Consider the following 13,081-nt stretch of genomic DNA (forward strand, 5'->3'; position numbering starts at 1 on the left):
CGGCTTGAGAAAATTTTCGAAGATTTAAAAATACAACGACAACAAGACAAACAAGAAGAACAGGACCGGCTTGAGAAAATATTAGGAAATTTGGAAATTCGTGTGGAGGAGCGACGTCACAGGGAAAGACAAGAAGATCAGGACCGTCTTAAGAGAACTTTGGAAAATCAGGAATTTCGACTACAGAAGAATTTTGAAGACCTGGAAAAACGGCAGGAAAATCACCTTCAAGAAGCCGTAGAAGATCTTGAGGAACGCCTTCAGCAGAAAATGGAAAAATTAGAGATGGACCTACAGAAGACCAAGGCACAAGTAAGAACACCTGGCGTTCATGGAACTGCGAACCTCAAGGCCCCGACCTACGATGGACAAACCACCTGGACGATGTACCACCGCCAGTTTGAAGCAGCGGCTGCTGCCAATGGATGGACTGACCAGGAGAAAGCAGCGGCACTTGTCATCGCGCTGCGTGGCCCTGCCCTGGAACTCCTGCAAACTATTCCTGCAGCCAACAGCAGGAATATCAAACTTTGGTCGCTGCACTGGACAGAAGATATGGCGACCAACATCGACGCCAACTTTACCAGGCACAGATCAAGACACGCCTGCAGAGGTCCGGAGAGAGTCTGCAGGAATTTGAAGCAGACTTACGTCGGCTGGTACACCTGGCATATCCAGAAGCACCGGAAGGATTTAGGGAGGAACTCGCTGCTCAGTGCTTTATCAGCGGACTGAGGGACAACGAATTAGAGAGGGCGCTGCAAATATCCCGATTTTCTACCAGCAGCGAAGCACTGGTCAGGGCGCTGGAAATCGAAGCTGCTTTTAGCGCCATCCCTAGACCGAAGATAAGATCGGTAGCGGTCGAGGAACAGCCCGAAAACACTCACAGAGGTTTGGAGGAGATGTGTAAGAAAGTCGACAAACTATGTGAGCTACTAATAAACAAGGGAGTCAGCAACACCCAGACAGAAAACCAGAGAAGATTCCAGGACATAAGGTGCTTTAGAGGTGGCAGGAATGGCCACATTAAACGGTATTGCCGCGTTCAAATGCGATCCCGTTCACCATCCAGAGAACGTAGGCACCAGGAAAACTAAAATCAGTCAATACTAAGGGGCGAGTATTGACTGGGGAGAACAGAGCCCCAAGGATTTTTTCCATTAGAAATCTAGGAAGAACCGCTGACAGTTTGGTGATCGACGGGAAAGTCAATGGAAAGGGAATCCGAATGACAGTGGACACTGGCGCTATGGTTTCGTTGGTGCGGGCTAACTCAGTGCAAGGATTGAAGCTGGTGCCTCTGAGAAGAAGAGTGTGTTTACGTACAGTTACGGGGGAAATGGCCGTTGTACGGAGAGGCTATCGTCGAACTGAAGTTAGGAAATTTGAAGTTCCAGCATAGCGTTTTAGTGGCAGATATTGAAGATGACTTCATCTTGGGCATGGATGTGATTCGTCAACATGGATTTTCGTTCGATCACCAGAGAAATATCCTGAATATCGGAAATGAAGAGTTTATGTTATCTCCAGACGAGGGACCAGGAAGAATGGATGTAAGATCAGCGGAAACTGTGGTGATACCTGGTAATACCGAGAAGATCGTATTCGGTAAAGTGGAGAAAATCGCTGGGTGCTGTGTTGGATGGTACAAAGTAGCGACAAGAAACAAGATAGGTACTTAGTAGGAAAATCATTGGTGAACACCGACAAGAATATACCGATCAGAATTGCGAATGTTTTCCCCGAATTGTGTCAAGATCCAAAAAGGTGACAAGATAGCCATCTGCGAACCTGTAAGAAGTGTCACCCGATGTGATAAAGTGTCGTCAGCTGTTACACAAAAGGCATCCCAAGAAACACTAAAACATCTAGAACAGCCATGGGATCACCTAACACCTGAGGAAAAACAGAAGGCCAAGCAGTTCCTGCTAAAGTATGGCAGTATTTTTGAGAAGAACAACAGTGGAAGATCGGATTTTGTGAAGCACCGGATTAATACTGGTCATGCTCAGCCGATTCGACAACGTCCTAGAAGGGTGCCCCTTTCCAAACAACAAGAAATGGAGACAATGGTAGATAAGATGCTAGAAGATGGAGTTATCGAAGAATCATCGAGTCCATGGTCATCTCCTGTTGTTTTGGTGACGAAGAAAGATGGTAGTACACGATTCTGCGTGGACTATCGGAAGCTCAATGACGTCACTAAGAAGGACAGCTACCCACTGCCACGTATAGACGACACGTTAACCACACTGGCAGGTTCGTGCTGGTTCTCCACTCTCGACTTAAAGAGTGGATACTGGCAAGTTGGTCTGGACGAGGAAGACAAAGAAAAGACGGCTTTTTCTACAGGAAACGGACTATACCAATTCAAGGTCATGCCGTTTGGATTATGCAATGCTCCAGCCACTTTCGAACGTCTCATGGAGGTGGTGTTAAGAGGATTAACTTGGAAAACGTGCTTGGTTTACCTCGACGATGTATTGGTTATGGGAAGAACTTTTGAGGAGCATTTGCGAAATTTAGAAGAAGTCTTTGGCCGCATACGGAATGCTCACCTGTACTTGAACCCGAAGAAGTGTAGCTTATTCCAGCGACAAGTGGAATTCTTGGGTCATGTAGTCTCGGCAGACGGAATTTACACCGACCAGAAGAAAATCGCTAGATCAAGGATTGGCCTAAACCTCGCGACAAACATGAACTTAGAAGTTTTCTGGGTTTATGCACCTATTACAGAAGATTTGTCAAGGGATTTGCCAATATAGCTGCACCCTTACATAGACTTACAGGTGATGAAGTCGGCTACGAATGGAACACCGATTGTGATGTAGCCTTTGGAAGACTTAAGGCGGCTTTATGTTCAAGTCCTATTCTAGCCTACCCGCAACAACAAGGGAGGTATATCCTGGATACCGACGCCAGCAATATCGGCATAGGTGCAGTGCTATCACAAGTGCAAGATGGCGAAGAACGAGTGATAGAATATTACAGTCGAGTTCTATCCAAACCAGAAAGGAATTACTGCGTTACCCGGAAGGAGCTGCTAGCAATTGTGAAGGCAGTTGATCATTTTCATAAATATCTGTACGGCCAAGAATTTTTAATTAGGACAGATCATGCGGCTCTCAAGTGGCTTATGGAGATGAAACAACCTGAAGGTCAAATAGCACGATGGCTCGAGAAGCTCCAACAGTATCACTTTACCATCCAACATCGTGCTGGAAAAATGCATGGTAACGCAGACGGTTTATCCAGAAGACCCTGTCAAACCGATTGTAAGCACTGCTGTAAAACGGAACAACGTGAAGGCACTGTCATGATAAGGAGTTTTAAACTTGGAACCGATGAACAGTGGACGACGACACAATTGAGGAAAGATCAAATGGAAGATCCAGACATCGGAGCAATACTACGGCTCAAGGAAGGTAACGGCGAGAGACCACCGTGGCAGGATATTCGGACAGAGGGCTCGTTTTCAAAAAGCTCTGGGCTCAGTGGAATTCACTGGTTATTGAGAATGGATTGTTAAAGCGCACGTGGGAGAGTGCGGATGGCAGGACAGTAACAACTCAGTTACTGGTACCAAGGAAGAAAGTTACCCAGGTATTGGAAGAAATTCACGGTGGTAAAACTGGAGCCCATCTTGGAGTAAACAAGACCTTGAGCAAGCTGAGAGATCGTTTTTACTGGGTGGATTATTGCGAAGATGTCAAGAAATGGTGTCGACAATGTAAAACTTGTGCAGCCAGCCAAGGACCAAGCACTCGCTCTAGGGGAAAAATGAAACAATATAACGTTGGACTGCCATTCGAAAGAATCGCTGTTGACATTGCAGGCCCATTCCCTGAAACGCACAAGGGCAACAAGTACGTTTTAGTAGCGATGGATTATTTCAGTAAATGGCCAGAAGTTTTTGCCATTCCAAACCAAGAAGCATCGACTGTAGCTGAAGTATTGGTCAATAATGTCTTCAGTAGATTTGGAATTCCCTTAGAGCTTCACACTGACCAAGGAAGGAACTTCGAGTCAAGACTGTTCCAGAAGATGTGTGATCTGCTTGGTATTCACAAGACTAGGACAACAGCTTTACATCCGCAGTCTGATGGGATGGTCGAAAGATTCAATAAGACCATTGAAGAACACCTCTCGAAAATGGTGGCCGAACATCAAAGAGATTGGGATCAACACATACCGCTGTTCCTAATGGCGTATAGAAGTGCAGTTCACAACACCACCGGACTTTCACCATCGAAGATTTTATTTGGTCGAGAATTACGGTTGCCTTGTGACTTGGTGTTCGGATCACCAGACGACGGCACCACAAATGTAGAGGACTACGCGGATGAACTGAAGGAAAGGTTAATGGAAATTCATAAGGCCGTAAGAAGTAAGATTACGCTAGCCAGTGACCGGATGAAAGCTCGTTACGACCTCAGAGCCAATTCTACGGGATTTCAACAGGACGATATGGTATGGTTATATAACCCACAGCGCAAGAAAGGGAGGTCCCCAAAGTTAACTCCAGCATGGGAAGGTCCTTATACAGTCATCAAGAGGATAAATGATGTTGTGTACCGGATTCAACGCAGCCCTAGAAGTAAGATGAAAGTAGTTCATCTGGATCGATTGAAGAGATACCAGACAGGAACCTTGATCGGGACGATCAAATTTGAGAAGGGGGCAATGTCAAGAAAAATGGCGTATCCGCCAGAAATTAAAATGTATTACTGGTTGCCTGCACAACCGCAACGTATCCGCCAGAAATTAAAAGACTTTTTTCAGGCGCCATCTTTTAGTCAAGTCGAGAAGTAAGGGAATCAGACAATGGAATTGTCTGGTATGAAGAAGTACGCTTTCCGAGAATTGGGGAAATTTCGAGAAGCAGTCAATAGAGTATATAAGCCGGAGCCATCGACAACTGAGACAGTTTTTGAAATTTGAATATACCGCGTGGAAATTGAAAATCGGACAATTTGGTGAAGGAATCTTATAAATAGTTAGTTTGTTGTGTGTTATAAGTTAGTAATTGTGTATAAAGTGAGAAAATAAATTCGTTAAGTATTTTATCGTGAGTTTAAATAGTGGACCCACGGAATCCGTAACAATACAGTACATCATACTATAGCAGTGACGTCGTTAGACGAAATGTGGTGTCGAGCTGTCGACGATCTTTGCCAGGCCACTTTCATTTCCCAGTTAGTAAAAAATTGTTAAACATATTAATTTATACATTGTTAATACACTAATTTTAGGAATCTACAATGCACTGAAGAATAGATCTAAGGAAGGAGCATACATATCGCACTGTCCCGTTCAATTTGTACTTCCACTATGCCCATTCTTAACTCTGCCTACACACGATTAACCGACAGTACTGTATGCCACGTTTTATTATATCCTGTCAACTGGTCGCGTCTCAAAAGTGGCTCACTCCTATAACTTTTTTTTCTCGATAAAGTGTTTATTGTGTATTTAATTATTGTTTTTGGTCATCGGTTCCTCTTTTATCGGAAACGACTACAACTTTTGATTTTTAAATGCCACCCTCGGCATCTTTTACGTAATTTGGTAGAAAATGCCACTCTGAATAGAATGACGTATCATATGTCAATTATTGACATTTTCGCATATGGTTCATTTGAGATTGTAACATGCAGTTCATAACGACAATTAGACTCGAAATATCTATATAAGTGTTGTAATATATGTGTGTGATACCAAATTATTCGTCAAAAATGCCTTTTCCAAATATGCTAATGAACCACCTATGTCCCATTTGAAAAAAATGATATACAGGGTGTTTAAAAAAACATGTGCCATCCCTCGTGGCGACATTCCTCACGTAAGAATATGATTTATTTTTCATGTCAACATAGGTCCGATTCGGCTTAGTTTTGTAGTTACAGGGTGTTTGGTTTAAAAAAAGTCTTAATATTTTTTCGATTTATTATAATTTTCTTTTTCTAATTTCACCTAATCGTACTTTTAGCGTTTCGAATGAAATTTTGAGGGTAAAAGTTACCAAACCAAACCAAACCAAACTGCCACATATTTTAAAGCTAAAAAAGTGTCGACATATTCACCAGGGACGTGCATATGGGTTATCACTGGAATATTTTTCTAAAAAAAAGTATGTATGCCACTGACTTTTCTCTTATGGTGGGTTCATGCTTCCGATCTTAGCCTTAACACTAACATTAGTCCTAACCCCAAGAATATCAATCAACGTTAACGAACGCTAGCGTTCATGCTCTCATTGTATCGGTCCTAACATTAGCCTTAGTCCTAACAGGTTGGGATATTTTATATTCTTAGGGCTAATGCTAATTCAAAACTGAATCGCGCATGCTCAAAGCTAGGGGTTTTAAGAATTCTCGAAATAATATCTGACATGTTGAATTTGACGGTTTATAAATGTTAATAAACCATATATTTTTTGGTCTAGACACTATTAACGTAAAAATTCGTTTCTCTAGTATTAGAAATAATAAAAATAATTGTAAATTTAGGTTAGTTCAAAACATATGTTTTATATGAGCGCAAGCGCTTACGAGAATATTGATTATTTTCTTAAGACAAGTAGGAGAAGTATGAACGGCCTTTCCTTAAGTTCTCAAGGTTAATTTCTTAGGGTTAATGTTAAGGTTAAGGTTAGGGCTAATACTCGAAGTATGAACCCACCTTTATTAGCGAAATAGTGTAAGCAGTTTAATGCCGAGTAAAAGTTGCCTCTTGATATTTTGTCGATATCGGCCTCCTTGATGAGATAAACGCAATTTTATTATCTTTCTTGATTCAAGTCTAATAGCAATCTTTAAAAAAAATTAGTATCCATTGACTTGCGAAAGTTTTAAATAAGTACTCATTGATTCCTCATAAAAAAATATGAAAAAAAGTTCCTATAAACATGAGTATGAAAATGCATAGTTTTAGAGTTACAGGATGTTAAAACTTTTTAAAACAAAAGTTTTTTGTAATTTTCTCAAATACCATTATTTTTTTATTTGAAATTGCTGTAGGTTGGACTAATAGTAATAATAACTAATAGTAATGACGTTTAGATCTCAAGTGAGTAAAGTGGTCAGGGCATCATTCATCTCCTTAAGAAACCTATACAAAAACAAAGATTTTCTAAACTACAAATTAAAAAAGCAATTATGTGAGGCTCTTGTATTATCACAGTCCAATTATTGTAATTTTGTTTACAGTTACAGAAGGTACAGAATTCATGTATTCGCTTAATATACGGATTAAGATCGAGAGACCACGTTACATATAAACTAGATATGTTGAATTGGCTAAATATTGAAGACAGACAAAAGTTACATTTTGCATGTTTTTTACACAGAATTTTGCGGAATGGTTTTCCTGAGTATTTAACTAATAAACTTAAATTTCGACACTCTAACTATGCTATAAGGCAGTGTAATAATATGGAAATTCCCAAACATCGCACGGCGCTATATCAGCGTTCATTCTCCTACCTGGCATCCAAGATGTACAACTCCAACTTGAATCTATACTCCCTTGATTTAAATACGTTCACTTTCAAAACAAAATTAGAAACTTATATGTTAAGCGGATATAGAATTACACAGCAATTTGATTTATTAATTTTTGTATCCTTTACGGAACAATTCTCATTTTTTACTGTTTTTGCTTTAACTTATTAATTGTTGATTTTTCTTTATCTAAAGTATATTGTTAATTTTCATTTTTCTTACTAATTTTTTTTTTTGAATGTTATTTTTTAAGAATGTATTATATTATTTACTTTTTTTTATATGCTCGGTTAACTTAACAGCTCTGCTGAACTTCGCCGAGTAAAAAATAAAGACGTTATTTATTTATTTAATAATAAATTAGGTAAAATATATAATTTATTAACTTTATTTTTATTAATTGTGATTAATAAAAGAAATATTGCCTACACAATTTTGATATGAAAAGAAAAAAGTCAGTGGCGCACATGTTTTTTTTTTGAAAAATACTCCAGTGGTAACCCATATGCACGTCCCTGATTAATTTATCGACACTTTTTTAGCATTAAAATAAGTAACACTTATAGTAACTTCCTAAAAATTTCATTCGAAACACTAAAAGTACTTGGAAGAAAATTATAAAGGTGCGTTCACCCGGCTGCGCCACTCTGCGCTGCGTCGCACAGTGGTCATTTTATCTGTTCTAGGTGGACATAAATGTTCTTATTAAATTCCGACAAAGTTATTATTGCATATTAATAGTAAGTATTAGTGAATTCAAATAGTGGCCAATTAAGCACAAATTTAACAGTATTACCAGAAAACAAAAAAATATCCCCAATATACAGGGTGTTTTTTAATATTACCACAAAATTCAGGGACGTGTTCCTTGGATGAAATGAAGCAAAAAAGTTCCTATAAACATAGGTCCGGAAATGCATCGTTTCTTAGATACAGGGTGTTGAAAGTAAAAATGTCATATTTGTATATGATTGAAAAAAGGGTACGCCACTGCTTTTTTTAGAACATAAATTATTTTCATAATCTCTGACCAGTTTCTAACAAAAACGGCCTCTTGACATTTTTCTGTCCGACGAACGGGTTTTGCGTGAGAAAATAAAATAAAATTATCTACATTCCTAAAGATGCAGAGGTCATGTAGATAGGATAGGGTTATTTTATTTTTTTACGCAAAAACCTTTTGTCGAACAGAAAAAAGGCCGTTTTTGTTAGAAACTAGTCGGAGATTATGAATATAATTTTTATTCTAGAAAAAGCAGAGGTGTGCCGTTTTTTCGATCGAAAACAAATATGACATTTTTCACTTTCAACACCCTGTATCTAAGAAACGAATCATTTCTGGATATATGTTCATAGGAACATTTTTGCTTCATTTCGTTCCAGGAAAACATCCCTGAATTTTGTCGCAATATTAAAAAAATACCCTGTATACAAACAAACATACATCACTAAATGCATAAATTAAATTTATGTCCTATTTCCAACATGAAAATGTGGGTAGCTTGTTGCTTTTCAATGTCAAGAATTTTAAAAATATTAACGTTTTTTTTGTTTTTAAAAATATTAACGTCAAGAATTTTAAAAATATTAACGTCTTATGAATACTAAGAACTAAATCATCCTTTAGAAAAAGTTTCAAAATTATAAACTAAAACACTACCTAGTCTCGGTTAAGAATTTGAAAATGAACAATTCGTTAAAATAAAAAGATCTATTCACTATCACTCGTATCCCAACTGGAACAAAAACTTCCATCAGATGTTCTCTCGTCCTGGTCCTTATTAATTCCTCCTTTGAATAGTGTTTAAGTAAATGTTGAATCTTCCGTTTCTTACTTTTATTTGTGAGATGTTAAAAAGCTTTTCTTGGCCGACCTCGGGAAGTGTCCGTTTGAATTTGAGAACTTGAGGGTGCATTCCTGATGTTATGTATCTCAGAAAAAGAAATAGATGGTTCGAGCCACGTACTGTTCTTCGTTAAAACTGATGTTTAATCCTATGACAGCTTTCCCATTTTTCACTACTTTATACGAAAATTTTCGAATTAAATTTAGCACCGATAACTCCTCTTTCTCAGATAGATGATCTACACCAAAAACCTCAAGTAGCCATTAAAAAGATCATATACCTTTTGGATTTTTTCGGGTTCTTGGCACCAAACTTTAAAAATTGTTCTACGGGTGACCGAACATGTCGCTGAGCACAAAAAATATTGATAAAACTTGCAAATATATGCAAAATAAGAATATATCACAATTAATATAAAACCCTAAGTATATTTATAAAGCCAGAATCAAAGCGGAAATCCGCGGGAATCGATTTATATAGCTTTTTGAATTTGAAAGAAGAATAAAAATAAATATTTTTGCACGGGCCACAAAACAATTATCTATATTATTAAAACCTTTCAAGTTTGAATGTGTTATATTTTTAATTAATAGTACATACCTTGATCTACACCTTCCATGTTTTAAAATTTTTGAAATCTTTTGAACTAGCGAACACAAGTCAATAAAATTCACTTTATTACTGCTCGGATTTGCAAAGCAGTCCATACCTGTTTTAAATTGCTCGATACAATATTTTTTTTCTCAAACATCAACTAATAATGGCATTTCTGTTTGTGCATATTTTCTTAGTATGAGTTCTTATCTTTACAATATACAAAAACAAATGTAAATTAGTACACCTAAGGAAACCGGATTTTTATCCACCTAGATTTCAAAAAATGACTATTGTGCGCCGCGCAAAACATTTTTTTAACATATACTTTTCTGCGCGCTAAAAAAATACACTTCAAAAGTACATGTTAAAAAATGTTTTGCGCTGCGCGGCGCAGAGCGGCGCAGCCGGTACGAACGCACCTTAATAAATCGAAAGATTAATATAAGACTTTACCACCCTGTAGCTACGACCTATGGTTGATATGAAAACTGGACCTATGTTGATGTGAAAAATAAATCTTATTTTTACGTGAGGAATCACCCCACTAGAGATGGTACATGTTGTTTGAAACACTCTGTATGATTAAAAATACTATTTGGGCATTTTTAACTTGCCAGGATAATACACGAAAAACATTAGACCATCAAATCTATTTTTTCAATGCTCCATGATTAAAAAACACACATTAAAAAACAGTCTAAACAGTGACTTATCAGAAAAATGATTTGTAGTTAATTTTGGAGATAAACCAAAATTTTTGGTGCTTCTTCAAACATTTTTCTTTCAAAATCTGCTTTTATTGTAAAGATCTGTATTCTTAATAAACAGAAAATAAACATTTTATGAAAACATACGATTTTTCCCATTTGTGGCCACCTTGTGCCAAATGTGGCCACATTTACTACCATTTGTGGCCACATTCTTGCAAAAAATATTCTCTATATTGAGTTTTGCAGATAACTAAGCAAATAATGTTATTTTTTTATTAATTTCTTAAAAAAAAAGACATAAAAGGAGACATTTGGTAGGTAATTGCTTTTATTTTTAACAAAAAAAAACATGAACGTTTATTCCTATAATTCTTAAAACAAATCAAGTGATACCTGATACCTTATTTTGCTTTTTGGATATGTTATACAAATGTTAAATAAAAATTAGGTACATATTAATACGAATTTGAGGAACAATAAGCAAAGTACACTAATTTATCAGAATATTCTTGAATATTTGTCAGGTACCACATATATGCCTCTTGAATTGATTTTTTTAGATTCATCAATTTTCATTGTTATATCACTCAGTTTGTACCAAAGCAAGTCATTTTTACTTCCAATTGCCGCAGATCTGAACCATTACGCAGTTATAATATTCATTATTTTCAATTTGTAAGATTTTTCCTGGATGGAACTGATTCCCGTACTTTAAAATAATAAAATTTCCTATATTTAATTAAGGAGATGTCACAAAAGTTTGAACTGGCGTTAGTTCGTTTCAACGTATATGTTAATATCGTTAGCAATTCATTTCTACTAGAAAGATCTTTATTTTCTTTAAATTGTTTTTTTTTTGTAAAGTTTTTATTGCCAGTTTTTGTTTTTTCTCCTTTCCCTTCATTAATTCAATCCGCTTATAATATAGGATTGTAGTCTCTTTCTTTTTAAAGATTAACAATTTCCTTAAGTTAATAATTATGTCTACTTAGTCTTCTTTTCCTGCATGGTTTAATCTAGTGGTTCTGAATCGTCTTCCTCTGAATTCTCATAATTTTTATTTTCATCGCATTCGTTCATTTTTATTCCATCTAGTTCTATATCTATATTATTTTCTATATTAGTTTTCTCATCTGAAAGAAAATTTGATGACGGTATATGTTCAGATTGGTAATCTTGGTCGATAATTGTATTTGGGATATTATTATATTTAGGAACTATTATTCAGCTTTTATTAAAAGCTGAATAATAACAAATAAAATGTTCTTCATCTTATGTTGTCCGTCGTTTACACTTACATTTTAAAGCTAAATAGTATGTGGCCACAACTAGATTTTGATTGCACCATTTTTGGCCATAACCTGGCTACAAGTAGAACATAATTAAAATTTAATTACAGCTTTTGTGGCCACACAAATAATTCCTAAATATTAATTATTTAAATATAATAAATTTAAAAAATAGTTGCCAGATGTATAATATTTCTAAAAATCATGGAAAATTAAACCCCAATACAGATTATTGTTAATAATTTCAGTTCTACTTACCAAGCTATCCTTAAGAAATGGGTTAAGAAAACAGCATCTAGTAAATATGTGCTACTACTTTTTGAATTAACGGTCGACTTTTACACCAAATTTGAATATTTTCTATTGGGTATGGCGCTCGATATATCCATTTAGAAAATTATAGATGCACAGTTGTCACAATGACGTGAAAAAGCTTAATTTTTAAGCTTTTTTAAAGAAGTAGCTACAACAGGGTCAATGACCACAAATGGTGCGTCTACCCTACTATTTTGTAAGAGAAAATGTCATAAGTTGACATATGATTTGTCTTTCTATTCAGAGTGTCATTTTCTATCGCATAAGGTAAAAATATAACGAGGGTGCCATTTAAAAATCAAAAAGAAAGTGGTCAAAAATAATTGAATACGTCAATCAATCCTAATATATGTTATACCGGGTGCGTCTCAAAAGTGGCTCGCCCCTATAATTTTTTTTACATTTTCAGTTAAAAAACGAGGTTTGGTATATTAGTATATGACATAAATTGGGGTTGATTGACGTATTCAATTGTTTTCGGTCACTTCCTATTTCACCGGAAATGATTACAACTTTTGATTTTTTTAAATGGCACATTCGATATTTTTTTTCTTTATTCGATAGAAAATGACATCCTGAATAGAATGACATATCATATGTCAACCTCTGACATTTTCGAATATCGTTTATTTGGAATTGTAGCATGTGCTTCATAACGACAATTTGAGTCAAAATGCCAAGCGTGTGGTATCAAATTATTCGTAAAAAATGCTTATTCCAAATATGCTAATGAGCCACCCTCGTTCCATTTGAAAAAATTAAGATGATTAAAAATACGATTTGGACATCTTTTAACCGGCTAGGACAAGATACTAAAA

This window comes from Sitophilus oryzae, unplaced genomic scaffold (genome assembly GCF_002938485.1).
Source record: "Sitophilus oryzae breed Bouriz unplaced genomic scaffold, Soryzae_2.0 scaffold_1582_pilon_pilon, whole genome shotgun sequence".
Taxonomy (NCBI): domain Eukaryota; kingdom Metazoa; phylum Arthropoda; class Insecta; order Coleoptera; family Curculionidae; genus Sitophilus; species Sitophilus oryzae.